The sequence below is a fragment of the Varanus komodoensis genome, unplaced genomic scaffold (assembly GCF_004798865.1).
Source record: "Varanus komodoensis strain SLA01 unplaced genomic scaffold, ASM479886v1 scaffold10, whole genome shotgun sequence".
In the NCBI taxonomy this organism is placed as follows: Eukaryota; Metazoa; Chordata; class Lepidosauria; order Squamata; family Varanidae; genus Varanus; species Varanus komodoensis.
This window is the reverse complement of record NW_025335269.1, coordinates 36,974,768-37,001,323: the sequence shown is the minus strand read 5'-3', so window position 1 is coordinate 37,001,323 and position 26,556 is coordinate 36,974,768. Positions and strand designations below refer to the sequence as shown.

General features: G+C 43.7%; 1 protein-coding gene across 1 annotated transcript in view; it reads right to left on the bottom strand.

Moving 5' to 3' along the window:
- DLGAP2 (DLG associated protein 2) overlaps positions 1–14,261 on the bottom strand; it is a 377,632-nt gene extending 363,371 nt beyond the window's left edge. Inside the window, exon 1 of the mRNA XM_044419196.1 lies at positions 14,195–14,261. The gene's annotated coding sequence lies outside the window, so the exon portion shown is untranslated. The remainder of the gene's footprint in view (positions 1–14,194) is intronic.
- Positions 14,262–26,556: the final 12,295 nt, after the last annotated feature.

The following is a 26,556-nucleotide window of genomic DNA, read 5'->3' as shown; positions in this document are numbered from 1 at the left end:
GAATAAGCTATTAAAACATTTTCATGTCCATTAGTATTTTGGTGGGAATGCTGTTCAAAAGGGTAAAACATCAAGGAACAAAATATAAAATAATGTTGATAATAATAATATGCATGGCCATCAGAAAGAGGCAAATATAATGCAGTACATCTGATTAATGTGTCTTCTTACTATTATTGTTTCTATAGCAACAGGTTTGAATGGTTCAAAAATTTAGCAATGGGAAACAGTTTCAAAAGATTCCACCCCAACTCATTATGAACACACTGCAAACACACAAAATGTTTCACTGTACAATTAAAACTATGTTGCATATTTATTCCAGAAATAAAACAGCCTCACCCCTCACCATTTTGGAGCTAGAAAGAGATTACTTAAAATCTAGCTGTATATGAAGTTTTCTTCTTCGTTCAAAAGTATCCTTGAATTATCTCAGAAGCTTAGGCTTTCAGAGGAATTCATTATGAGAACTACAGTTCTAGGAAGTTATATAAGATCAAAAGGAACCAATGAGAAATTGGAACCAAGACAAAATGGCCACCACATATTCCCCAAAATTGTCTCTCAGAGGCATATGCTGAGACAAAGCCAGTGTGGTGTAGTAGTTAAAAACATGTGTCTCCAACTCAGGCGAGCTGGGTTCTAGTCCCCACTCAGCCATGAAGCCAACTGAGTCACTTTGGGCCAGTCATAGACTCTCAGCCCAACCTACCTCGCATGGTTGTTGTTGTGGAGATAAGATGGTGTGCAAGAGGAGGAGAATGAGCTAAGGCACCTTGAGTTTGGTGTAAGAAAAAAATGGGATATAGCTCTAATATAAAAATATTTGTTTTCACCCTACTTAGTGTTGGCCATCTTCAGTACAATTCCAATATAAATTCAGTTCCTGAGCTTGATTCATGATCAGATTCATCTAACCAAGCCATTTGCCTAAAATGTTCAAAATCTGGCATGGTTTTTTATGAACCCAGTTCTGAGACCTCCGTCAGAACTTGTGTAGTTCTGATAAAATCATTGAGAGAGGGTCCCAAATCCCTTCAGCAACCCCCATGCGCCTCCACCTCTTCTGGTGAAGTTCCTGGGGACATGAGGGGGGTCTAAATCCCTTCCCTGCCCCAACAATGAGCCGAGTCCTTTCTTCAGTTTCTCTCCAACTTCTTCACCCAGAAGATGTTCCAGACGCAGGAAGTCTTTGCTCCTTCTCCTGCCCGGTCATATTGGCAACACCTGGGTAAGAAGGGTCAGGAAACCGGTCCTGCCCTCCCTCCTTCCTCTTTTTCTTCTTTGACATGTCAAAAGCCCCTGGGAAAATAGCTATTTTTACATGGAGATAAGTTTACATTTCCCAGGGTCCATGATTGCTATAGCAGTATTTGCATACCCAGCATGGAAGAGAGGGAAGAAGGAAAGGGAGGGCATACCATGGGCTATTAGCACAGCCACAACCAGGTAAGAAGAATTTCCCCAATAGGCATTTTCATGTTATTTTTTTGTCAATGCAAAAATTTGTCCCCCATCCCTACCATATACATATATCAGTACATATGTGGTGATGAGGACACATAATGATGTTAAGATACTATATAGCCCAAACTAAGCGTATGTGAAATTTTATTGATTTCATTGGAAAAATTAAGTATGTGGCTCTCTCCTCATGAAAACAATTGGAAAAAATGTATCTGATTTTCAGTTATCCTTTCAAGTCTGTAAATTGAGCAGAAAACTGAAGAATTATTTTGCTTCATAGCCCTCATTCCATATTTATATCTGGTAAGTCCTCCCAGTAGTCACTTGGAACCTCTTAACAAGAAACATTCAACAATTCCCATATGCTTTACCATCACACCTACCATTGCAAGTACATGGTAGCAAATCAAGCCAGCATGTTCTTGATTTTGCATCGCAGCTCAGCTCCGAACTAGGTGACCTTAGAGATGCCATGCTGTCTTTCTAAATGGAAATCATACTGCCCTACCTTATATAAGGTAAAGCACTTACAGGTCTTAACATTGGCTCACATAGCTGCCAAGTATGATTGTCTGCTGTGTTACCCTATTAGAGCTTCAGGCTAACCAGCCCCTGTCCTTTTATCTTCTCCGGAATAACCTGAATACTTCTCAAACCCAGGTAAGTATTTCCATTTCATTTTTCCGGTACTGAATTTTAAATAGCCCCCATGTCAGGGAGAGTAATTCATCACTGTCCCTTTTCAAATGTGACCATTATTCTAACTCTTTTGTTTCCTAGCTTTTAACCATTAACAGGGCCCTTTTGTGAGCTGTTGATGACTAAAAGGGCCATGCTTACCACCACATGGCTATTTTTTAAAGCCATCCTGAAGAACAATGCTGAATGTTTTCTAAGCTGATCTCCTGCATTTTGAATATTTTGTGGCATTAGTTCCTGTGGATTTTGACATAAGCCACTCTTTTAGCTATATGCTTTTATCTATGGTTTTAAGAGAGATATAATTACACTACTGTATACCAACAAATAATTGGATGGCTATTTATTTATTTAGTAATAACAGATTCTAGGAAAGGATAGATTCGTCACTGAGTTTCTGGCCAGATTGTGAAAATGCTCAATGTTTGTTTTCTTTGCAGATGCAGTTAGAGAATACTTTTTTAAAAGTTTAGGATTTGTCACAATCTTCTCTGAATGCACAGCAAGGCCATTTCAAACCCTAGCAAGCCATCCTTTTAAACAACAGTCTTCATTCTATCACCACCATGGCTCATAACATTTGCCTTTATGCAATCAGTGTGCAAATAGAAGTCTAAGACAGGTGTGAAGAACCGGAGCCCCTCTGGATATTGTTGGACTCCAATTCTTATCGGCCCCAAGCAGCATGGACAAAGTTCAGAGATTGCAGGAGAGATTGCAGGAGCTGAAGTCCAAAGGTTTTCCCCTTGGCCTAAATGCTGTTGGACTGAAACCCCATCATCCCCTCATCACTGGCTGTGGTGACCAGGGCTGGAGGAAGCTGCATCCTAAAGTATGATTTCTATGCAGTGGACAATTGCTGTTGTAATATTTAAAACATGAAGTCATCCAATGCTTTTGTTCCAGGTATGGTTTAATTTTAGGTTGCCTTTATCCAGGGAATTCAAAGGTTTAAAGCCTTCAATAGGAAAGGCATCACAGCCTATTACTCAATTTAGGTGGATCCTTTTTGTATTTATTGCATTTCTATACTGTCCAATAGCCAAAGCTGTCTGAGTTGCTCATAACAATTTACCCTCAAGCTATTCCCTGGATGAGTTTTCCTAGAAGTAATATAGCTCAAGCAGTTGCCTTTTGTTCTTCTGCCTCAGGTGCAGAGAAGAGCTTTTTATTTCCAAAGCCCTTACAATTTCCATGCATCTCCAGCAGCAACAAACTCTAAATTACCTGTCTCCTAGATCATTTAGGGAACGTACTGAGTTGGATATCAACATTTTGCTTTTTGATTGCAGTTTTATGTCCCATAATAAACCAAATCCCTTGGATAAGTAAATCTGCATGACCTATACTGAAGATGTTCTAGTAAAGTTCTTTTCTTTCCATGTCCTTTAGATCAACACACTACCAAATGCAATTAATCCTTCAGGGGTGAATAAGCGGCAGGGAATGAGGGGAGCAGAAGCTCGCAGAGTTATAACTTGAGAACTCAGAGAGCTTCCTAAGCTGAAGCGCCTTCTATAACTCTAGCAACTGACAAGAAAACAAAAGAGTTGGTATGCTGGGGGTGTACAATCAGGAACATGTATGGTTTAATTCAGACATGCAGGAAATGCATGAAGCATGTAGGTAGCCCCCAGAGGGATTACAGAGATGGAGCTTGTACAAGATGATCCAACAACCTATCAGCTCCATTCACCATCTGCGGGAGGATGGGGGGATCATGCAGACAGTTTGCTAGAGGCACGGGAAAGTGAAACAAAAAGGGCTGAATGGAAAGGCAAACAGCACTGGGAAAGTCAAACAGAAAGGGCTGAATGGATCAAGGCAAACAGCACTGGAAGAAGGACAGGCAAATATCTGCATATCCCAAGTGTACAGAAAGGAAGACGCTTTAGGATAGGCACACGTTAGCATATCTAAGGTGTAGGTGGTCAGCAAAATTTGCAGCATGGATTCCTGATAAGACCAAGATCCCACCTTAAGGCTAAAGCTGATCTTACAATGTCAAGCATTTAGCAGCCATATTATGGCAGAGCTTTCACTCATTTTGTCTTGATACAACCCTAGTGATTTAGGGTGTTAGGGTAAGGAGAGCAATAAAGCCCTCTAAAGGAGGACAAAGTTGTCCCACAGCTCCTATGGTTTTTAAAGGTGCATTGTTGAAGTCTCTTAACCTCTCAGGGCACCACCCTCTGCTTATTTAGACAGAAAAATGTCCTACAACTCCCAGCTTTTCCCATCCAGCGTGGCTCATGGTATGCCACTTTTCGAGGGATGGGTTGCCCTACAAGGTAGCTTATACATATTTTAAATCAATCCCTCACAGTCACTCACACACTCTGTTACACAACTTGGCACATTATGTTCTAGCCTAAGCATTTCAATGTTCTGTCCCTCACAACTCCATGTCAAAAGCCCATCCATATCAAGTAGATGCTTCAGTATGATTTATACTACCTTAGTACCTATTTACGAATTAAATTGAACTACTAAACAAACAAACTGTGGCTTTTAAATAAAACATCAATCATTCTTGCTATTTCCCCATCTTCATTTAGCATTGTAGTTAATCAGCATCAACACAGGCTATAAAACCTTAATTGATGCAACTTGTGCTGCTGACAATGTATATTAGTTTTCTTTAAAAACAAACAAACAAACAGTAATACTACAGCAGCATAGATACACTGATTAATCTGCTTCAAGGCATTTGCAGTCTTTTGAAAGTGATCTTCTTTAAAACAAATTTTCCTTCATTTACCTTGAGATTCAAAGGAAGGCAAGGTGATATTTTAGTAGCAGAGCCCCCCACCATCTCAGTTGTGAAAAGGACTTGACTGAGTGGTCTCTTCACACAACCAGCTTAGTCTAGGACAGCTACTGGTTGCAAACAGCCTGGTGACTTTGCACTGACAGTAAGTGCAGAACAAACTCGGAAGCCACGTCCGGTCTGCTGCCACTGCCACAAAATTAAGCTCCTCATGGCAAGCGTCGCCATCTAGGATGGTTGTGGGGAAAGGCCCTACAAGCATAAACTTGTAGAGCAGAGGTGACAGCATCTGAGAATCAGAGGACCAATTCCTACCCCTGGAACCTGTCAGGCTCCGTTGCTGAGGCCATCACTGCTGCCACACACTCAAACTGCATCAGTACTAAAATCTAGCATATTCCATTTAAAACAGGGCAGACGTTCCCTGCAATCTTGTTTTAACTGAGAAAATATGGCTTTTTTGGCTGGTAGTGGCAGGTTGACTTCAAGAGGATAGCAAGTCATGTGTTTTCCCACTTCTGCTATAGGATAGAACAATTCCAAATTTAGCATGTGACATTCAGCACCTGAGTAAAAAGAGAAATGTTCCCTGTTGGAGGACGGACGGACGGACTTATTTTTTTATTGCATTTATATAGCACCCCAATAGCCCAGAGGGGTCTCTGGGTGGTTTAAAACATTAAAACCCTAAATACAGTGTCCCAAACCCCAAATACAGTGTCCAAATATGGCAGAAGACTCAACTGACCTTGCCTAAGTGTCATGTTGGGTGACGACTCACCTTTTCTGTGAAGCCTATCTTTACTAAGGAACGAAATGACAGGTGAGAGAATACTATGTCCCTTCCAGGTATTAGTTTGATTGGTAGTACAGTATTGGAAATCAGTGAATGAGTCCAGTGGCTTCCAGTACTGCCTATCAAACCAATAAATTCACTGACTGGTCATTTTCTTTTCTAGTCAAGATAGCAACACAGGCACAGGTCTGTGTAAAAGGTAAAAGTAGGATTTACTACTGGGTAAAAGTAGAATTTATGGAGGATTTGTAGGTCTGCCACGCAAGTTGAGAACCAGAGGCTCAATCTAAACACATTTCTCCAAGTAATGCCTAGAAATATACCTCCTGGCATCCTTTTCCTCTGTGAAACTCAAAGCAAACACCCACTAACATAACTTCCCACAGGTTTGCCAATGGTTAAAATTGAATGTGCTCAGTGATGCACTAAGGCACTGCTATGGGAAGACATCGTCAACACTCTTTCTACATTTAGATCCCAAGGAAAAAGTATGAGACAATGTTACAGCTTTCGTGAGCAAATTCCAAAGTCTGGAACCAGCTGTTTTTAAGGTCAAAAGACCTATGCTCAAAAACCTTCCCCATACAGCAACTAATCACTGTCAAACATGGTCAGAGTTCCAGCAAAGCATGGTTATTCAGCGAGTTCATGGTCCTGGACAAATACCAAGACAAACAAGGTCAGTAACATGGAGGGCTGTGAATGCTAGATGAGATGTCCTGGAGTGTGGAGACTTTGTGCGCTGCAGAAGAGAATGCAGAGAGAACAATTTAACAAATACTGTCAATCCTCCTTCCCCCGCTCCGCCACCCCGATTAATCACTACAAAGCCAGGGACTAAAAAGCTGAGTTATTTTAACTCTTCTCAGCCATGGGCTGTGCTGCCTGTAGCTGATGAAAGTAGAAACCTGAACTATTTGGTGGATACCAAGTTGGTCAAGTCCATGGTTAAATGCGTTAATGACATGTATGCCACCCTGAGCGCCAACAAGTTAGGCCAGCAACACGAGTTGCCATGTTACATGCTCCCATTCAGGATTCAAGCCTGTCAGCCACCAATGCCTTCTCCCAGGATGCTCTGATTTCATTCTCTCCCACCCCAGCTCTCTGTATCTCTCCTCACAGTCCAAAAACATTTTGTACAAACTACACATGCTCAATCTTCATTGGATTGTTTTTGGGGTATCCATCCCTCCTCTAAAAGTTTACTGTACTCCCTTCCCCAGCTTCCTATACCTCTCTCTTATATATGGACAGTGCCATTTTAGCTGCATAACCGTCCACACTCTGAGACGGAGTGTGCTGTTAGTATATCAGCTAACATGTTGACAGAAGTTGTTTCCAGGACAAACCCAGTATTAAAAATGTGTTATATACTTCAGTCCTATGAGGTATACTTTTATGAGGACTCCTCCCTCCAAAAAATAAAATTCTGAAGAGAAAACTCCACCTCAAAGGGCAACTTGTTTATAAAGCCTACAGCAGAGCTGCTTAAAATGAGTTTTTCCTCCTTGCACTGTAGCACCTACATATCCACCCAAGTCGAATTGGCTAAGGGCAAATTAGCTTCAGCTCCATTTATTCTCTCTCCTATGCCACTATCCCCCACCAATAAAATCCCTACTCAAAACCTGTGTTTTCTGATTGCCTTTGGCTCATCATTTCAAACCACACTCCCAACTTTTACATGTAACAAGATTCCCCAACATCACCCACATTCACCACTACCCACCTCATGCCCTGTCTCTCTTTTTTCCCCACTGCATGTTTAGATTGTGAATTCTTTGGCAAGAGTGACATTCCCTTCTTATCCTCAAGGCTCTGCAAGTCACCATGTACACCAACAGGGTAATGGTAGATTTTTTTATTGTTTATGATTAGCAGCAGCAGTAGGTAAAGGAAGGGTAAGGTGAGAAAGATAAATCCATGGGAACTAGCCAGCCCTCTGTAATTCTTATTACCTGTCCACTGTTCACTTGGCAACTGAATGGCATCTTCTGGATTAGATGAAGATTAAAAGGCTAGGCCGAAATTTCTGTCAACAGCACTATCACTCCTATTTCCATAGAAACAGGACTGAAAGCTACAGCACACAATGGACAGCAATGCTTCCTCATAGTAATATTCTATATAATCTGAGCAGGCAGATGTTGAAGATCACAGAGATCTATATTGCGAGGAGGCTGTACTGCACAACCAAATATCTTAATTACATTTCTCTCTCAAAACCTCTCTTACAGCTTTTCTTATTAGCTAAGAGTCAGACTGGGAATGTTTCTATATAGAAAAAATCAAATCCCTTTCAAAGGTCAATTATGGTTGAAGACAGAAGTCTCCTGAAGGGAGTAGCACTTTAGAATATGGATGGAAGACAAGTTTTTTTTAATATTGAACTAACAAAATTCAGAACCTCCACACAGAAAGTTAACAACTTGGGGAGACAACTAAACTGCAGCTCTTCTCCCAGATATATTCATTTTCTACATGCAGGCAGCTCTTGAGATTCATGCATGCAATACTCCCAACCGGTATCCTCAGGAGGCACAGGGAGGAGTCACAAAACATGGCAAGCCACTATGTAGAAAGCTATGAGGTATGGCTTCCCTACCACCAATGCACTTGATAAACACTTGGGTGCGTTGGGAGTAGGATGCCTCCTCCTCCCGTCTCAGTCCTCTTGCAGGCATTCTAGCAGATCTCCACCCACCTACCCACCACAGCACTAAGGAGAGGGGGTGGGAGATGGTCCACTGCATCAGCCTAGTCACTAGTGATGGCTCCTATATGCCCATGCATGCAGCTGACCTTTCCCTGCCACTGCCAGCCCAAAGAAGCAGGTAGCACAGGTTGATCCTGGAAAGGGCATGCCCGCAAGCAAGTTCTCTCTTCCAGGATCCAAGGTTTGTTCTCCTGGGCATTCTGCGCACAGCAACCACAAGCCGCAAGCAGTGTCCACCAGCCAGAGTGGGGACAGTGCTCCTGCTAGTGATTCCCTTCCATGCAAGGGAAGGGGCTCAGGGCAAGGCCACCTCCTCAAGGAAGGACTGAAGGGGCAGGGTGTGGCAGACCCTGGTGCCAGCATCACACACCACCTCCCTAAGCCCCGAACAAGGCTTGAGGATGACAGCATGCATTAAAGACATTAAAAAAAATAAAATAAGACATGCTGAGACAAGGAAGCCAGGGACAGCTACCTCTAAATACCCCTTGGGAACATTGTGGGCAGTGGTCATGGAGACCTGCCTGGAGCCATTTGGCAAGAGCACGAACAGGGTTTTGCCACGCTTAACCAGTGGCTCACTTGTTGTGGGGCTTGCCCTCCAATCGGCTCTGAAATCTGAGTTTGGAAGACATTGCAAGTTGCTGTGGGCAAACAAGTCCTACGACAAGCCATGGCTTGTCAGGGTGGCCTATAAGCTACTGGGCCAAGCTTAAGGTTTTAATCCTAATGTACAAAGCCCTGAATAACTTGGGACCAGGATACCTGTGAGGGTGCCTTCTTTCTTACCAACCTGCCCAGTCACTAGGGTCACTGGAGGACATTCTCCTGGTCCTTCTACACAAATCCATGGCCTGGCTGGAGGCCAGAGCCTTCAGTATGGTGGCCCGACTTCCATAGAACTCTCTGCCTTGGGAAGTCAGGCAGGCACCAATGCTATGCAGTTTTCAGAGCCTCTTACAAACTGCCTTATTCAGGGAAGATTTTTCTTGCTGACCAGCCACCATCTTAATGTTGATTACTTTTATTTATTTTTTAAACTTTATATTGTTCACCACCTTAGACTCTGGATGTATAGCAATAACGAAATACTGTTATCAAACAACTCTTAAGCAACTCTGTTGAAAACACTGCAGGATGACACAAGACATGCTAGAGAAGCCATGACTTAGCAGTCCATGCGCACTTGTTCAAGGTGTCACTAAGGAATGGGGAGTCCCTGGTCCACAGGAGTGATGAGGCTTAGGAAGAGTCTCTTTTAGGCCTTCTTCTCCTGGCTCTGTCCCCTCTACCATAGAGGGAAAACAGCAGCTGATGCAAGTTAAGTGTTTTCCCCCTGCTTAGTACTGGAAAAGCTTCCTTTTCTCAGTGCATAGCAGGGAAAAGCACTTGTCTTTTATCAGCTGCCATCTGGACATCTTCCCTGCAAGGCAGAGATGGTGGAATCAGGGGAGGACTGCTGTGCAATTCAGTCCTGCAAATTTCAGAGGATCAACTTGCTTCCTTATGGGTAGACATGAGGCTTTTGCTTATTTCTGAGTAGACATGTTTCCAACTACAACATATTAACAAACATCTTACAGAGCAAAAGGAAGGGGTCCCGAACTTTAATTTACAATGTTTTATGTTCTGATTTTACTTTTTTACTTTGTATTATAAGCATGGAAATCTATAGGGCAAGATATAAATTCATATAATAAAGAAAGCTTAACTGCAACAGGGAATTTTTTCAACATATTTTGTTTACTGAAAATCTCAGTTACTAGAAAGATAGGCTATTACTTCTAATTCACAATTCATCAAAACAACAGTTAAGTTCCTAGTGGTCTTTCTTCTGAAATGGTATCACTTTGCAGAAAAGTTTATTTAGTCATCAGTATTAAATGTAATACAGCTTCACGAACTCTACATTAGAACCAGGAATATAAGAGGTATTGCTTTTTAAGGTGTTTTAGCTACAGAAGTTTTATAGTGAAACATTATCATAATATGTGAAGGACAGCTAAATGGCTGCTTTGCTGTGGTAGCATTCCAAGTTAGTATATTAGCCTTTTAAAGCTGCCTATTTAGCAGCATTAATAAGCCACTATACCTCACATTTAAGAGCCATGAATTCAAGAGCTGTCCACATACACATTATAACAATCCCACAAAAGATTGCTGAAAGTGAGGAGGCCATCGCACAATGAGATTCCAATGCGGTTCTATTTCACTCTTCCAATTATATACAACATGGTACATCACTGATTATGTATGAAAACTGCCTTAAATGCAACTCTGTTTAAATTTATATGATTTTCAGATCCAGTCCTCTTTCCACATGATGCACGATACCTACCCACACTCCACTGCTGCTCCTGTTCCAGTTCGAAATACTATCACCCTTGTTTCTTGCTCACTGTATCCCAATTCCCAATCTGCTGTGTAATAGATTGGGAATCATAGCTCATGTGTTCAACCAGCCATTTCTGCAACAGCTGAAGGTTAAATACTTAAGCATCTCTTCTCTTTGGACTTGGTCAATTGCCTTTTCTTTTCCAAAAGTGGTTTTGGGTGCTTAGCGTTTTAGGCAACAGCAGACAAAAGCAAAAAAGCCAAGTTCGGTTAACCTCTAAGTTGCAGCTGATAGCACAGCAGGCCTTTTAAGCATTTGAGGTCTTATTGCATCTTCTCTTACCAATTATGCAGCAAAGAGCATACACACATACTGCCAGTTAATGATCTCAGCTTGTTTATGAATTATCAAGAAGTAATAGCATGACAAGTTCATAATCTGTCGCTGCATAACATGTACTGGTAAACAAGGGGCAGCCAATCGATGCAGGCAGGCACCAGCTCATTACTCTTGAGTGAAACTAACCCACATTGCTGTAATAAGTTCTTGTTAACTTCCAGGCTTGATTCAATGTGATTTTTATAGATCTAAGCAACCCTTGCACCACGCATTTTAAGAAGCACCTTTCCTTGCATTCATCTCATTTCATCTGCTGCTATATCTGAGCCCACAAGGGGAGAAGCAAGCTGAGTGAGGTAAGTTCAAGTTGAAGTAAATCAGGTCCAGTAAAGTAGGTTAAAGCAAAAAGCTGAGATAAATCAGGGTCAACAGCACATCAGTTCAAGGTAGGTCGGTTCACACCCGCCTAGACACGGTTGTTTTTCTGATGAACTGAGATCAGGACCCTGGATAGCTCCCAGTGTGTTCTGTTCCGCTGTAGACAGATGTCTCATAAAGAAGTGGAGCCAAGAGAAGCCTTTAAAAGGTTCCCAGCAGCTCTGCCACTCCTACCAAAGCACTATCTGCGGCCTTTATAGTGACCATGCCTAATTCTGGAGTCACGTGTTCCAGTGCAGCAGGAGAGACTACAAGGAAGCCACTACCAGAGTGTGTGAGTGATGTGAAAGTCGTGTCCTCAGGCCAGAAGGGCACGGGAGAGGATGCCAATGTCTCTCTCTCCTCCCAAGTGGAATGGCTTGTGACTAAGCTGAAGCTAAGTGGCTCTACAGACAACGCTGAGATCCAGGTGCAGGGAATGCAACAAAAGGCTTCCATAAGTAAGAAAGACATTCTAGCAGTGGGACGTTTCTTCCAAATTCCACGTATCTGGTAAGTGAGCAGATGCTACTCCTATTTGGACACCAGTGCTGTAGAAAGCCATTCCCAGAAGATTCCCCAAAGCCTTCTTTCCATGCATTTAGGAAATGGTGCAAAATGTTCCTGTTTCCGGATGCCTGTGATAGCTTGAGATTTATTAGTAGCGTTCATTGCATATTTTATAAGGACCCTGTTCTGGCAGTTGATAATACATACTCTAGCATGAGCACTAGTTTCCTACACAACCAGGACTAAAAATATTCCTTTTAAGATATTTAAGTTCATCTTGAAGAAATCTAGCCTGTATTCTACAGCCTACGTGCCACATTCCAGATGCAAGATAGAGGAAGGGCTCCCCCACAAAGCAAGTTTACCTTCCCATGCAAGGTTCCAATGCCGCAGAGCTGTTCTGGATTAGATTTGGAAGAATAATATATTTGAAAGAGCCCTCACTAGCATATGTTAACAGAGTAACTAAGCCATATTATACCACCTTCTAGTAGTTTTGTTGAAAATGCACCCTTCCTAGTGGGTATCAATTGCTTGAGTACATTTCCCCGCTCAGCTTTACTTGCAGAACACGTATTAAACATACTTTGGAGAAGCCTTCCCTAAACTGGTGCTCTTTTGATTAAACCCCCCAGCATTTTGGACCATGGACCATTCTGAATGGGGTTGATAGGAGCTGAAGTGCCAAACATTTGGAAGGTACCATGTTGAGAAAGGCTGCTGCATCACACAGACTAGACCACAGTAGATGACGATTAAAAAGATGAAAAGTTAATAGACATGATCATTACAAAAAGATTATATCATTCATTACTAATTATAATTAATTCATACAACATTACACAACCTAATGATCTCTTGATTTCTTTACTCTGAATTCTAATGTCTTTGAATTCACTCTCTTCCTCTTCCAACTTTCTTGAAATATTCATCCCTTGCCTTGAAAAGGCAAGTTCCTTTCAAACTCTAATTCAGCAACACTGCCTTCCCCCCACTGGCAGGTCCTTCCTGATAGGAAGGGGAAGGCTGGTGGAGGAGTGGCCGGTTCATGAGTCCTGAACATCTTTAGGCAGCCTCATCCAATTTTCCTCATTCTTCCTGCATCAGAGCAGGAAAACCCGGCATAGGGAGGGGTTACCTGGTTTGCCACTGCATGACCAGCCAAAGGTTACAGTTATCAAGGCATGGTGCCATGCTTGCCAGAGTAAGCAGGTTCAGTAAGCCTATGTATTATAATGTATGGATGTGGCAGTCCAAAGCAGCTCAAGTTGGTTCCCAAATTCCTATCCTGGAATCTGCTGTACAATATTGGCCTTCATACAGAGACACAGAGTCCCCATTCCAATGTGCCATCCTTGCAAGAACAGCAGTTCAGCGTAAAGTCCAAACCAGACCTTTCTAATGTTATCCAAACCAGCCTACAATGAATGTTCTGGTCCCATTTTTCTTGGTATGCTGGAATAAGCAACATCTCAAAGTAAGATACAAGTGGGCTTAACACCATCTTCCAACTCTAGTCTCCCCATCTTTAATGCACTTGCCTCAATTGCAGGAATAGAAATTCACTTCCCTTAAGCAAACAAGTAGGAGGGAACACGTTAGACAAGTCTTCTTAGTTCTTGGTATTAAAACAGGCTTCCAAGTAAATTCCGGCACATGCCAAGTCAAACTATTGCTTCATATCAATTGCCCAGAACATGCTAGAAATAACTATAATATTAGAGTACTTTACAACTTCAATAATTGTGTAGTCTTAAAACTGAACCAAACCATCAGAAGTCTGCCAATTCAAATGATTCTTCCCACACAGCAGCAGGAAACCATTCAAAGTCATCTGGAGCAAGACCAAACTAATTTTGTTGAAATTTTTAAATTCATCGCATCGTTACAAATTAGTATTAGATGTTAATTTAGATGGTTTAGAAGTGTATACATCCAACTTCAAATGGTAATCTCCCAGAAAATTACATAGTAAACCATTTTTGTTTGTTTAACTGAGCTAATGTAAATTCAGGGGTCAACTTGTTTTAAGTGACCCTTTTCTCACTGTTTCTAAGTCCCTTATGAAGAGCAATGAGGGTCATCTGATCCCTGTACAAGTGTAATAAGCATATTAACAGGACAAAAAAATATAGTGATTACCTGTATTCCTGTCTGGTAAAATACAGCAATGCTTCTGCAGAATGCCAGGCAAAACCTGTAAGACAAGGTGCAAAGTAAACATATGGATTTGCTACCTTTTGAGAATAAAAGGACATGTGCAATTAAATATAAGTCAAGAATATGCTTTGGTTGAGCAAGTTCATATGGCACTTTCTACGTTACACAGTAATCACTTTGGTCACATGATCACTGCTCCTTTCAGTGGGTGCTTACTCTAATTCATGTTTAACAGTAACTGAAAACGGTGTTTCTCGTTCAGAACAATATCAGTCCATGACAGCACAAAGTTAAGATTTTACTTACGGAACGTTTCATCTGGAAAACCTAACTATGTGTGGTCCCCCATAATGAGAAGTGATTGCTGACATGCTCATGATGGAGCAAAGGCAGGATGGACCAAAAGACGTCTCTAAGTTGAACCTTCACATACACCATGTTCCCATGACACTTCCCGTTCCCGTACTTTTACTCCCAAGCAGAGTCCAGACTAAACAGTTGTGTCATTCCATATCCACAGAGGTCTGTAAAGCTAATGAGCCTTAATTGCCCATTGAGGACCAGGCCAGTTCAAATTACTTTACATGAAACCAAGGAACAATACGTTTTTGCTGGAAAAGCGGAGTTTTCCCCAGCAACTGTGAAAATTTCAGCGAAGCTCAGCAGGAATCGGAAGTCAGAAGGAGATGGTAGATAATGCCAGCACCCTGCTAATAACCAATTGCTAGAGCTGCATTCCTGCTAGTCTTGAGTCCACTACATTGCTGTATCCCTTCAAAGTAATCCTGCAATGCTCAGAAAGGAAACTAGAGAGGGATGGATCCAATAGTTATCACTGTAGATATTGCACCATTGAAGAAAACAAAGCTTGTGGAAAGTCAATAGCACTTGCTAACATGAAAAGCATACCAGAAAATAAAACCAACACTTACACAATATCAATAGTGCGAGCATGTGCTGCGGATGTTGTGGTAAGTGGCTTCTGTTTGCACAAGCAAAAAAGTGCTAATAGCTAGACCCCCACTAGATCCTTCTCAGAATGCCTCAGAATGCCCATGATTATCACTTTAATATTCATTCATTCATTTATGAAATTTGTATGCCGTCCAATTACCAATGTCTCTGGACCGCTAACAGCATAAATAAATTGACGACCCACTCTGGCTGCAAATACAATATTAAAATTCAATATTAAAACATATTAAAATATTGGTCTTAACCTGGCACTGAAAAACAAATATATAATGACGGCACCAGGCGGATCTCTCTCCACAGTCGGGGCGCCACCACAGAGAAGGCCCTCCTCCGGGTACTCTGTCTCCTAACTTCTTTCACAGATGGTTCCCGGAGGAGGGCTTCTGTTGCCGATCTCAGGGACTGGGGGGCAAATAGGGAAAAAGGCGTTCCTTTAGGTATCCTGGTCCCAAGCCATTTAGGGCTTTATAGGTAATAACCAGCACCTTGAATTGAGCCCAGACTTCGATGGGAAGCCAATGGAGCTGATAGAGGACTGGGGTTATATGAGAATAACACCCAGTCCCTGACAGCATCCTGGCAGCTCTATTTTGAACCATCTGAAGTATCCGGACTGTCTTCAAGGGCAGGCCCACGTAAAGTGCATTACAGAAATCCAACCGGGAAGTAACCAATGCATGTGTTACTGTTGCTAGGCAAACTTCCTCCAGGTAGGGACGCAGCTGATAGATTAGCCAAAGCTGAAAGAAAGTGCTCCTCGCCACCACTGTCACTGGGGCTTCCAAGGACAGCTCCGGGTTGAGGAGCACTCCCAAGCTGCAGACACTTTCCTTTAGAGGGAGTGCATCCCCATCCAGGGCAAGGCCCAAGTCACCTACCGAGGAGCTCGAATCACCCACCAACAGAACCTCTGTCTTATCTGGATTGAGCTTCAGTTTATTGGCCCTCATCCAGCCCATTACCTCAGCCAGGCACCGGTTCAGTACAGCCACTGCCTCACCTGGATTAGTTGAAAAAGAGAGGTAGAGCTGTGTGTCATCAGCATACTGATGACTCTGCAGCCCAAATCTACTTATGATCTCTCCCAGAGGTTTCATGCAGATATTAAATAGCAAGGGGGACAAAATGGAACCCTGCGGTACTCCACGGCATAGTTGCCATGGCGCAGAGCCAAAGTCCCCCAGCACCACCTTCTGGAATCAGCCTTCAAGGTAGGAGCGAAACGACTGCCAAGCAATGCCTCCTACTCCCAACCCCACCAGCCTATCCAGGAGGATACTATAGTTGATGATATCAAAAGCCGCTGAGAGGTCCAGGAGAACCAACAAGGACGCACTCCTCCTGTCTCTCTCCCTGCACAGGTCATCATACAGGGCGACCAAGGCAGATTCAGTACTGTACCGGGGTCTGAAGCCAGACTGAAATGGGTCCAGATAATCAGTTTCATCCAAGAGTACCTGGAGTTGCCCCGCCGCCACCACCCGTTCCAACACCTTGCCCAAAAATGGGATGTTGGCCACCCATCTATAATTGGCGGCCACCTCTGGATCCAGAGATGCCTTCTTTAGGACAGGCCTGATTACCGCCTCCTTTAAAGGAGCGGGCACCCAGCTGTCCCTCAGAGAGGCATTAATAACCTCCAAGATCCAGGAACCAATGCTGTGTTTAGCTTTGGTCAGCAGCCACAAAGGGCAAGGGTCGAGTAAGCAGGTGGTAGGATGTACTTGTCCAAGAACCTTGTCCGCAACATCAGACCGCATTAACTGAAATTCATCCATTAATACCTGACCAGACGGGGTCATTGGTGTCTCCCCTAAGGGATCTGAATCAATTGTGGAGTCCAGCTAGTGACGAATCTGAGTGATTTTCTCCTTGAAGTGCTGGGCAAAGTCGTCACAGCAGGCCATCGATGGTGGTACAGAATCTTTCTTAGAGCCGGGGTATATCAGTCCATGTACCACTTGAAAAAGCTCCACTGGACAGCACTGTGAGGAGGCAATGGAAGTGGAGAAGAATTTCTTCTTCGCTGCCCTCAGTGCCACAGCATAGCCTCAATAATGAGCATGTAAGCATGTTTGGTCAGATTCATCCCGTGATTTCCTCCACCTATGCTCTAGTCATCTCCCAACCCGCTTCATCACCCATAATTCAGATGTATACCATGGAGATGGATGGGCTCTGCTTGGCAGGAGAGGACACTTAGAGGCAATCGTGTCAATCGCTCTGGCCATTTCCGCATTCCACAGTTCAACCAGAGCATCAACAGGAGAACCAGTTTTATCAATGGGCAAATCCTCCAGGGCCTTCAGGAATCCATCCGGATCCACCCGGCTCCGAGGGTGGACTATCACAATAGGGTCCGCACCCTTACAGAGGGAAAGGCCAGCTCCAAGCTCAAACCTCACGAGGAAGTGATCTGACCATGACAGGGGAGTCAGACACAAATTCCTCACCCTCAAATCACCCTCTTCCTGCCCCGTCGAGAAAACCAGGTCCAGCGTGTGTCCACATTCAGTGGTTGGGCCTATGACATGTTGAGACAGCCCCATGGCCGTCAACACCAGGTCCGAGATGATCTCCGTCAGCTCAGGCACAGTCTGATGGGCAGAAGGGTGCATGGTACACCAGCAGAATCCCCAATCTGTCTCAATTGCCCAGCACTAGGTATAAACATTCTAGACCTGGTCTTGAGGGAACAGGAAGCCCCGTGAGGGAAATAGAGGCTCGGTGAATTAAAGCGACCCCCCCTCCCCTCCTCTCTGGATGTGACTGGTGCTGAACTAGATACCCAGGCGGGCACAGCTGAGAGAGGGCTACATCCCCACCCTCTCCCGCCCAGGTCTGTGTAATGCAAGCCAGGTCGGCTCCCTCATCCACAATTAAGTCGTGGATGAGGGATGTTTATTAACATAGAACAGGGATGTTTTATGGACTGACCTGGCATTAAGCAGCAGCACCGTCAGGCCTAAGGGGCAGTTGATAAGCTTACCCAGAACCTTCTGGTTGGAGGAATAACCAGGAGGAGGAACAGGTATCAACCATCTGTCCCTCCTTTTTCTATGCTGACATGTTAATCCCCCAACGCCGTTTCTCCCCTTGCCCAAAACCACCCCAAAGGTAGCGCCCATGCGCTCCCAAAGCAACCCCATAAAAACAGCAGCCAGATGTGAAGTCACTAAAACAAATACAATAAAATATGATTTAAAACCCTCCAGCCCACCCACTACAAAAAAATATGTTTAATTTGCAAGCATTTTTGCAAATAACATGTAGATTTTGAAACTTTCAATATCCTCCAATCTACTCAAGGAGCACTGGCATTGCTATGGGCTATGACATTTCAAGTTCCTTGTCCTACCACCCATCTGCTGAGAAACATGAATTTTAAAAAATAGTATGAATTCATTCTCGATGATCTCAGTTAACTTATAAAATAAACTGATGGCATTTCTAATTGTCATCCTTTAATTCCTAAGTGATTTCTAAATTTAAAAGTGTTTCCTCTGATCACCAAAAGGAAAGTAGCATGACGTTTTCCCCTGATGCTTCAGCAGACCCAAGAGTCAACAAGCGACAAGACATGTAACATCAGTTTTGCAAATGCTGAAAAAATATGTTAACTGCTTATGAGTAATGGCATGACACACACCTTTGCAAATTAAGGCATCTTTTCTGACACCGTTCTCCCATCACAGGATGATTCCCTCAATTAGCCATGCCAGGAAGCGTGTGATGTATCACTCAGCAAACAACCTGTCCCCGAAGCCCCATTATGAGGAGTACTACTAGCTCCTTCCTGACAGCCACATAATGGAACCCAACTCCAGAGGATCAGAGTTTACAGAAAGGTTACAATGCAGCAAGGGCTCAGGGCTCAAGGTCTGGCTATGTGGTATGCAACTGATCCTCACCTTTTGGATAGGGGCTTGACCTAAGATAGGGATCAATGTATTTGGGGACAGGATATTGAAACCTTCACACTGTCTCCCCTAAACCCCATGCAGTGGCTCAAAAAAAGAGAAACATATCAATGGAGGGTTCTCTCTCTCTCTCTTTTACCTGAGAACAGGGGAAGCAAATTTAGCTGTGGAAAGTAGCTAGAGGAAGTTCATCCCTTCGCTGAACTCAGCTGCTCCAATCCAGATCAAGGCCCCAGGGATATACATCGCAGAATAAAAGGGCTGAGGATCAGCTACACCCTGCCTTTTAAATGAAATATGTAGTGTAGCCCTAAGACAGACATGCAAATGAACAACCAAACACTGCCAGCTATGCTTCCTGTCCTGTTGTAATGATGAAAAACTTGCCTAAAGGACATAATTCAAAAGACTGTGGGCTAGCAAATTTCCCAAAATGGTTTACTTAAGCCCTGACCTACAAAAAATCATGAATACACACATGGGTGAGCTTGATGGAAGGGTCAGGATGAAAAGGTCTTCAGCATTTTCTAACTTCCATTCCTAAGGAATGAAGAAGTGTTCCTTTTTTCATCCTGCCAACAGAAACCACATGCAGCCATTTGCCTTCAAAATGTTCTACTTTCTGCCTATTGTTTCCAAGGATCTCTCTGCTAGACGCTCCACCTCACCCGTGGGCAACAGGTGGCAAGTCAACCAGGTTGAGAAGCACACGGCGTTCTGTTCTTTACAACTATTTAGAGAAGCATCCATCTTTCCTTAACAGCTTATGTTCAAAGTACAAACACCAAGCTGTTAAGCCTAACATAAAAGGTGTACAAAAGAAAGAGGTTGCCACCAGCCATCCCCTGAGCCTCTTAATTCAAAGGCTTAGTGACTATGCAACGAACCATAGTTCAAGTCTTCCCTTTGTCATGATTCGATGGGTGGTCTTTGCTCCTGCCTCTCTGCCTTGGCTCTGCCAGCTCCCTTTTGCAACAGGAGGCTGAGCAAGATGAGCTACGATGCTGCTTCCATTTCTATGCACATTAAGTGTCTCATATGATAAGGGCTTAAATATGTATGATCAAGTACTGTACACTGTATATATAAACACTTAAATATGAGCTACATCCTGCCTGATCAGAAAGGGACACACAGGCAGGCTTGGAAGTAACTCAGGGCGTACTTTAAGTGAGGCTAGAGAAAAATTCTCCTTCATGGATCACTGCCTTGTCGTGGCGAAGGGGCTTGCGTAGCTCAATGAAGCTATGAGCTATGCCATGCAGGGTCACCCAAGACGGACAGGTCATAGCAGAGAGCTCTGACAAAAGCTGATCCACTGGAGAAGGAAATGGCAACCCACTCCAGTATCCTTGCCATGAAAACCCATGGACAGTACCAAAAGGCAAAAAGAGATGATGCCGGAAGATGAGCCCCTCAGGTCGGAAGGTGTCCAATATGCTACTGGGGAAGACGGAGGGCTAGTACTAGTAGCGCCAGAAAGAATGAAGCGACTGGGTCAAAGCCGAAAGGACACTCAGTTGCAGATGTATCTGGTGGTGAAAGGAGAGTCCGATGCTGTGAAGATCTATACTCCACAGAAACCTGGAATGTAAGATGCATGAATCAAGGTAAGCTGGACATGGTCAAACAAGAGATGACAAGACTGAACATCGACATCTTAGGAATCAGTGAATTAAAATGGACAGGAATGGGTGAACTTAATTCAGATGACCGTCAGGTATACTACTGCGGGCAAGAATCCCTCAGAAATGGAGTAGCCTTCATAGTCAATAAAAGAGTAGGAAAAGCTGTACTGGGGTACGATCTCCAAAATGACAGAATGATCTCAGTTCGAATCCAAGGCAAACAATTCAATATCACAGTAGTCCAAGTCTATGCCCCAACCACTGGTGCTGAAGAGGCTGAAGTTGACCAGTTTTATGAAGGCCTACAACATCTTCTAGAATTAACTCCAAAAAATGATGTCCTTATCATCATGGGGGATTGGAATGCTAAAGCAGGAAGCCAAAAGATAACCGGAATAACAGGCAAGTTTGGCCCGGGAGTACAAAATGAAGCAGGGCACAGGTTGGTAGAATTTTGTCAAGAGAATACGATGGTCATAGCAAACACTCTTTTCCAACAACCCAAGAGACGACTCTACACATGGACATCACCAGACATCAGACAACACAGAAATCAGATTGACTATGTGCTCTGCAGCCAAAGATGGAGAAGCTCTATACAGTCAGTAAAAACTAGAGCAGGAGCTGACTGTGGCTCAGCTTCTTGTTGCAAAATTTAGGCTTAAATTGAAGAAAGTAGGGAAAAGCACTAGGCCACTCAGCTATGACCTAAATCATATCCCTGATTAATATACAGTAGAGGTGACAAATAGATTTAAGGAATTAGATCTGATAGACAGAGTGCCTGGAGAACTATGGACAGAGGTTCGCAACATTGTACAAGAGGTAGCAACCAAAACCATCCCAAAGAAAAAGAAATGCAAGAAAGCAAAATGGCTGTCTGAGGAAGCTTTACAAATAGCTGAGGAAAGAAGGGAAGCGAAAGGCAAGGGGGAAAGAGAAAGATACACCCAACTGAATGCAGAATTCCAGAGAATAGTAGAAGAGATAAGAATGCCTTCTTAAATGAACAGTGCAAAGACATAGAAGAAAACAATAGAATAGGGAGGACCAGAGATCTCTTCACAAAAATTGGAGATATGAAGGGAATGTTTCATGCAAAGATGGGCATGGTAAAGGCCCAAAATGGCAGGGACCTAACAGAGGCAGAAGAGATTAAGAAGAGATGGCAAGAATACACAGAGGAACTATACAAGAAAGAGCTTAATGTCCCTGATAACCATGATGGGGTGGTCACTGACCTCGAGCCAGACTTCCTGGAATGTGAAGTCAAATGGGCCTTAGGAAGTCTGAGCAATAACAAAGCTAGTGGAGGTGACAGTATTTCAGCTGAGCTATTCAAAATCTTAAAAGACGATGCAGTAAAAGTGCTACACTCAATATGCCAGCAAATTTGGAAAATTCAGCAGTGGCCACAGGATTGGAAAAGGTCAGTTTACATTCCCATCCCAAAGAAGGGCAATGCCAAAGAATGTTCAAACTACCACACCATTGCACTCATTTCACATGCTAGCAAAGTTATGCTCAAAATCCTGCAAGCTAGGCTCCAGCAGTATGTGGACCGAGAACTACCAGAAGTACAGGCAGGATTTCGAAGAGGGAGAGGAACTAGAGATCAAATTGCCAATATACGCTGGATCATGGAGAAAGCTAGAGAGTTCCAGAAAAACATCTACTTCTGCTTCATTGACTATGCTAAAGCCTTTGATTGTGTGGATCACAACAAATTGTGGCAAGTTCTTAAAGAGATGGGAATACCAGACCATCTTATTTGTCTCTTGAGAAACCTGTATGCGGGTCAAGAAGCAACAGTGAGAACTGGGCACGGAACCAATGATTGGTTCAAAATTGAGAATGGAGTTCAGCAAGCCTGTATACTGTCACCCTGCCTATTTAACTTATATGCAGAGCACATCATGAGAAAGGCGGGGCTAGATGAATCTCCAGCTGGAATTAGGATTGCTGGGAGAAATATCAACAACCTCAGATATGCAGATGATACCACTCTCATGGCAGAAAGTGAAGAGAAACTAAAGAGCCTCTTGATGCGGGTGAAGGAGGAGAGTGCAAAACTTGGCTTGAAACTCAACATTAAGAAAACTAAGATCATGGCATACGGTCCTATCACTTCCAGGCAAATAGATGGGGAAGAAATGGAGGTAGTAACATATTTTATTTTCCTGGCTCCAAGATCACTGCTGATGGGGACTGCAGCCAAGAAATTAAAAGACGCTTGTTCCTTGGAAGGAAAGTTATGGCAAATCTAGACAGCATACTAAAAAGCAGAGACATCACCCTGTCAACAAAAGTGCGTATAGTCAAGGCTATGTTTTTCCCAGGTGCAATGTATGGCTGTGAAAGTTGGACCATAAGGAAGGCTGAGCACCGAAGAACTGAGGCCTTTGCATTGTGGTGCTGCAGAAGACTCCTGTGAGTCCCTTGGACAGCAAGGTGATCAAACTGGGTAGTCCTAGAAGAGATCAACCCTGACTGCTCTTTAGAAGGCCAGATCCTGAAGATGAAACTCAAATACTTTGGCCATCTAATGAGAAGGAAGGACTCCCTGGAGAAGAGCCTAATGCTGGGAACAATAGATGGCACACGAAGAAGGGGATGGCAGAGAATGAGGTGGCTAGATGGAGTCACTGAAGCAGTTGGTGTGAGCTTGAGTGAACTCCGGGGGATGGTGGAAGACAGGAAGGCCTGGAGGAATGTTGTCCATGGGGTCACAATGGGTCGGACATGACTTTGTGACTAACAACAGCGAAAAATTGCCCTCAACAGAATTATGTTGCAGTTTAAATTTGGAGATAAAGTCAGACAGATTGCTGGGAGTGTAGGAAAATGAGATAGGCTACCAAGGCAAAATCCCTTTCACCCAGACAGCTGTGCGGATTCTGATACAGGCCTCATGCTTAGGCCCTTGCTTGCTTCTCAGGGATTCTCCTTACAACATTTCAGTAAGTGCAGAAATACTGCAGACTCCCTCAGTCTCCAGTGCTCTCTCATCTGAAGGAAACAACGAACACTGACGGAATTGTTCAGGGGGCTGTCATTGCTCAAGGAAGTGAGGAATGCTTATCAGTGCGACAGAGACAGCACTCAGTGCAACAGAGGCCCATTTAAAAGAAGATATAATTCTATATGCTCCTCAATGCAAGGCTTTCATTCAGAGCGTGGTGCAGGATTTTAAACTGGGGGGAAAGATCAGGCAATGACTGTTCTTGGTAGCCTGGAGCACAGCAGGTCCCTGGATGCTTTTCTGCATAGGATGTAAGAGGTTCCTGCTTTCAGAAAGGTCAAGATGCATTGCAGTGCTCCAAACATAATGCAGTAGTATGAAGAGTGAGGAGGGAGTAGGGTCACAGGAGGACTCTCGAGAATGCCTGTGAAGTCCATTCCTGCATGCATTATCTGCCACAGGTAAAAATCAAGGACTAAAAGAGTGTGAGTGTGTGAAATCTTCCATATTTATACCATTTAAAAGATTATTGATCCCAACTTAAGGACAGCTATAAATGGCTAGGCCAAGATCAGTCACTGAATTCATGACCAGAATTGCTTAAGCAGAAAGTAGTGGTTGACCAGCCGGTGGACGGGCCCAGCCTCCCTTGATGAGAGGGACTTTGTCTCAGGAAGAGGACTGGAAAGCTTGAATCACTGCCTGTCCTGCTATGAGCTGGACTCAGCCTAGAGTCAACCATGGGATGAAACCGCTAGCAAGTGAACAGAAGGGCAAAAGGTCAGGCATAGCAACCCAGTAAAACAGCAATTCAAAGCAAGAGAAATCATTAGGCAGGCAAAGGCCAAGAGCACAGGATAACGCATCAAGACAGAAGACTAACAGCGGGTTTGAGCTGTGGCTATGGTCAAAACACAGTCAACGAGCAGAATGAAGCAGGGTGAGTGGCACCAAGTAAAGAAGAGAAGGTTCAAAGCAGCAGAGTCAGTGGAAGGGTATAATTTCAGAAATTGGCAGGGTCCATTTGAAAAGCTTATACAGCCAGGATTTCCAGCTACTTCAGCAGGAGTCTTCCTCCAGAGAAAGACTTTTACTCCTGAGCAGTTTTTTTATTCATGAGACGGTCAGTTGCTTCAGGTCTTAAGGTGCAGGCTTCAGCTCCACATGGCAGCCTGTGCTTCTGCCTTCTGCAGCTGGCGCCCTTGAGAGTGTGATAGAGGACTGATGCCCACCTCTGACCCCACAGATGAAGAAGAGCTCTCAGACCCTCTGCTGTGGCTCAGGCCTGGCACTGCTAGACTACCACAGGCACCCTCCCGGCTGGCTCAGGCATTTAGCCGCCACCACTGCCTACCTGCCTGCCTGCCTGCCATCCGCCGGTTTGACCACCCACCTTGTTGCCCGTCTACTTATCTGCGGCAAGAAAGCCAGGTGACAGCGCAGCAGCTCTCTCTGCCCTTGCTCATCAGGCATGGATGGTTCACTGCTCTTTTATTCCTGCCCGGAAGGCTGCAAGAGAGGAGAGGCTGCAGGGCATGGAGCACGAGTGACTGGGCAGAACTGTCCGAGTGGCCGGCTGTGACTGGGCAACAACACTCCTGCTTTGGGCTGCTCTAGGTACAGCAGCTGCTGGCCAAGGGACAAGGGTTGGAAAGTGGACTAGCAGGCAGCAACTTCACAGTAAAGAGGCAAGGCAGACTCCATCTACAACTGCAGTGCTGTCTGCTGCATGGGGAATAAACATCATTTTAAAATAAAAGCTTTAGCAAATATGTCATGGCATGCCTGTTTTAAAAAATGATCTTTGGAAATTTAATCATAATTTACAGACTCTCCCCAGCCCTGCTGGGCTCCCCACTGCCACCTCAGCATTTCTCCCCTCCTCTCACCACCTCTTCAAGGTGTGTATAACAACATGCGCAGGCATTAAGGGCAGCACAGGAGTGCTGGAGCAAAAATCTGTATGGAGAGAACAGAAATAAAACTGCAAAAGCAACTCCACTGAGGGTACTGAACAAGAAACCTGCATCCTTCTTTAGAGCTCCCATAATTGCACCCCAAGCTTCTTATTTGATTTCAGTAACTTGATGTTGCCACTGTAAGTAATGCTGGATGCACATACTTTGGTCAGAAAATCTCCAAAGATTTCTGCCTAAATGTTGCACATGTGTGTTGATATAGTGGTGTGCACTTTTAGGAAGTGAGGCTATGGGGATATGATTGACCCACATCCATGCATGCATACACACACACACACACACACAAACCCCTATTCCTGTAGACATGCAATTGCACTACGGTCTATTCAGGCCAAAAGGTCTATACTGGTCTTGAAAAAACATGTTTAAATTAAATCAAAAGGTGATTCATAAATAAATAACAGTAAACCATTGAAACTGATTTACATACTCTTAGGGTGCAATTCTCAACAAGTTTAGAAAATATGTCCTACAACCCGCAACATGCATGGTTGGCAGGGGCATGTTGGGAATTACAGGATTTTTTTTGTTTAAACAACACATAGGATTATGCTCTTAAATGAGGTTTGTGGCTCTTAAGCACAAATCAGCAAAGCTTGATCTAGGTTCCCTGCAATCCACAACACCTGTGATCATAAGCTTTGTTTGTTTTCCTTTTTATGTGGAAATCCATGCAAAAATGTACCAGTTTTTAAATTGTAACACTTTCTTTTATGTCCTGTGAAATGTGTCACAAGCTCAGAAAGGTATGGAATTCACCCCCACATTCTGTTTGAGTTTTTAGTCAGTTCTGGGAGATGAAAACTGAGTAAATTCTGGTCAAAGCTGAAATAACGTTTAGGAGCTCCCCTTCCTGTTACAGCTGCTTAATCTGTTCCTA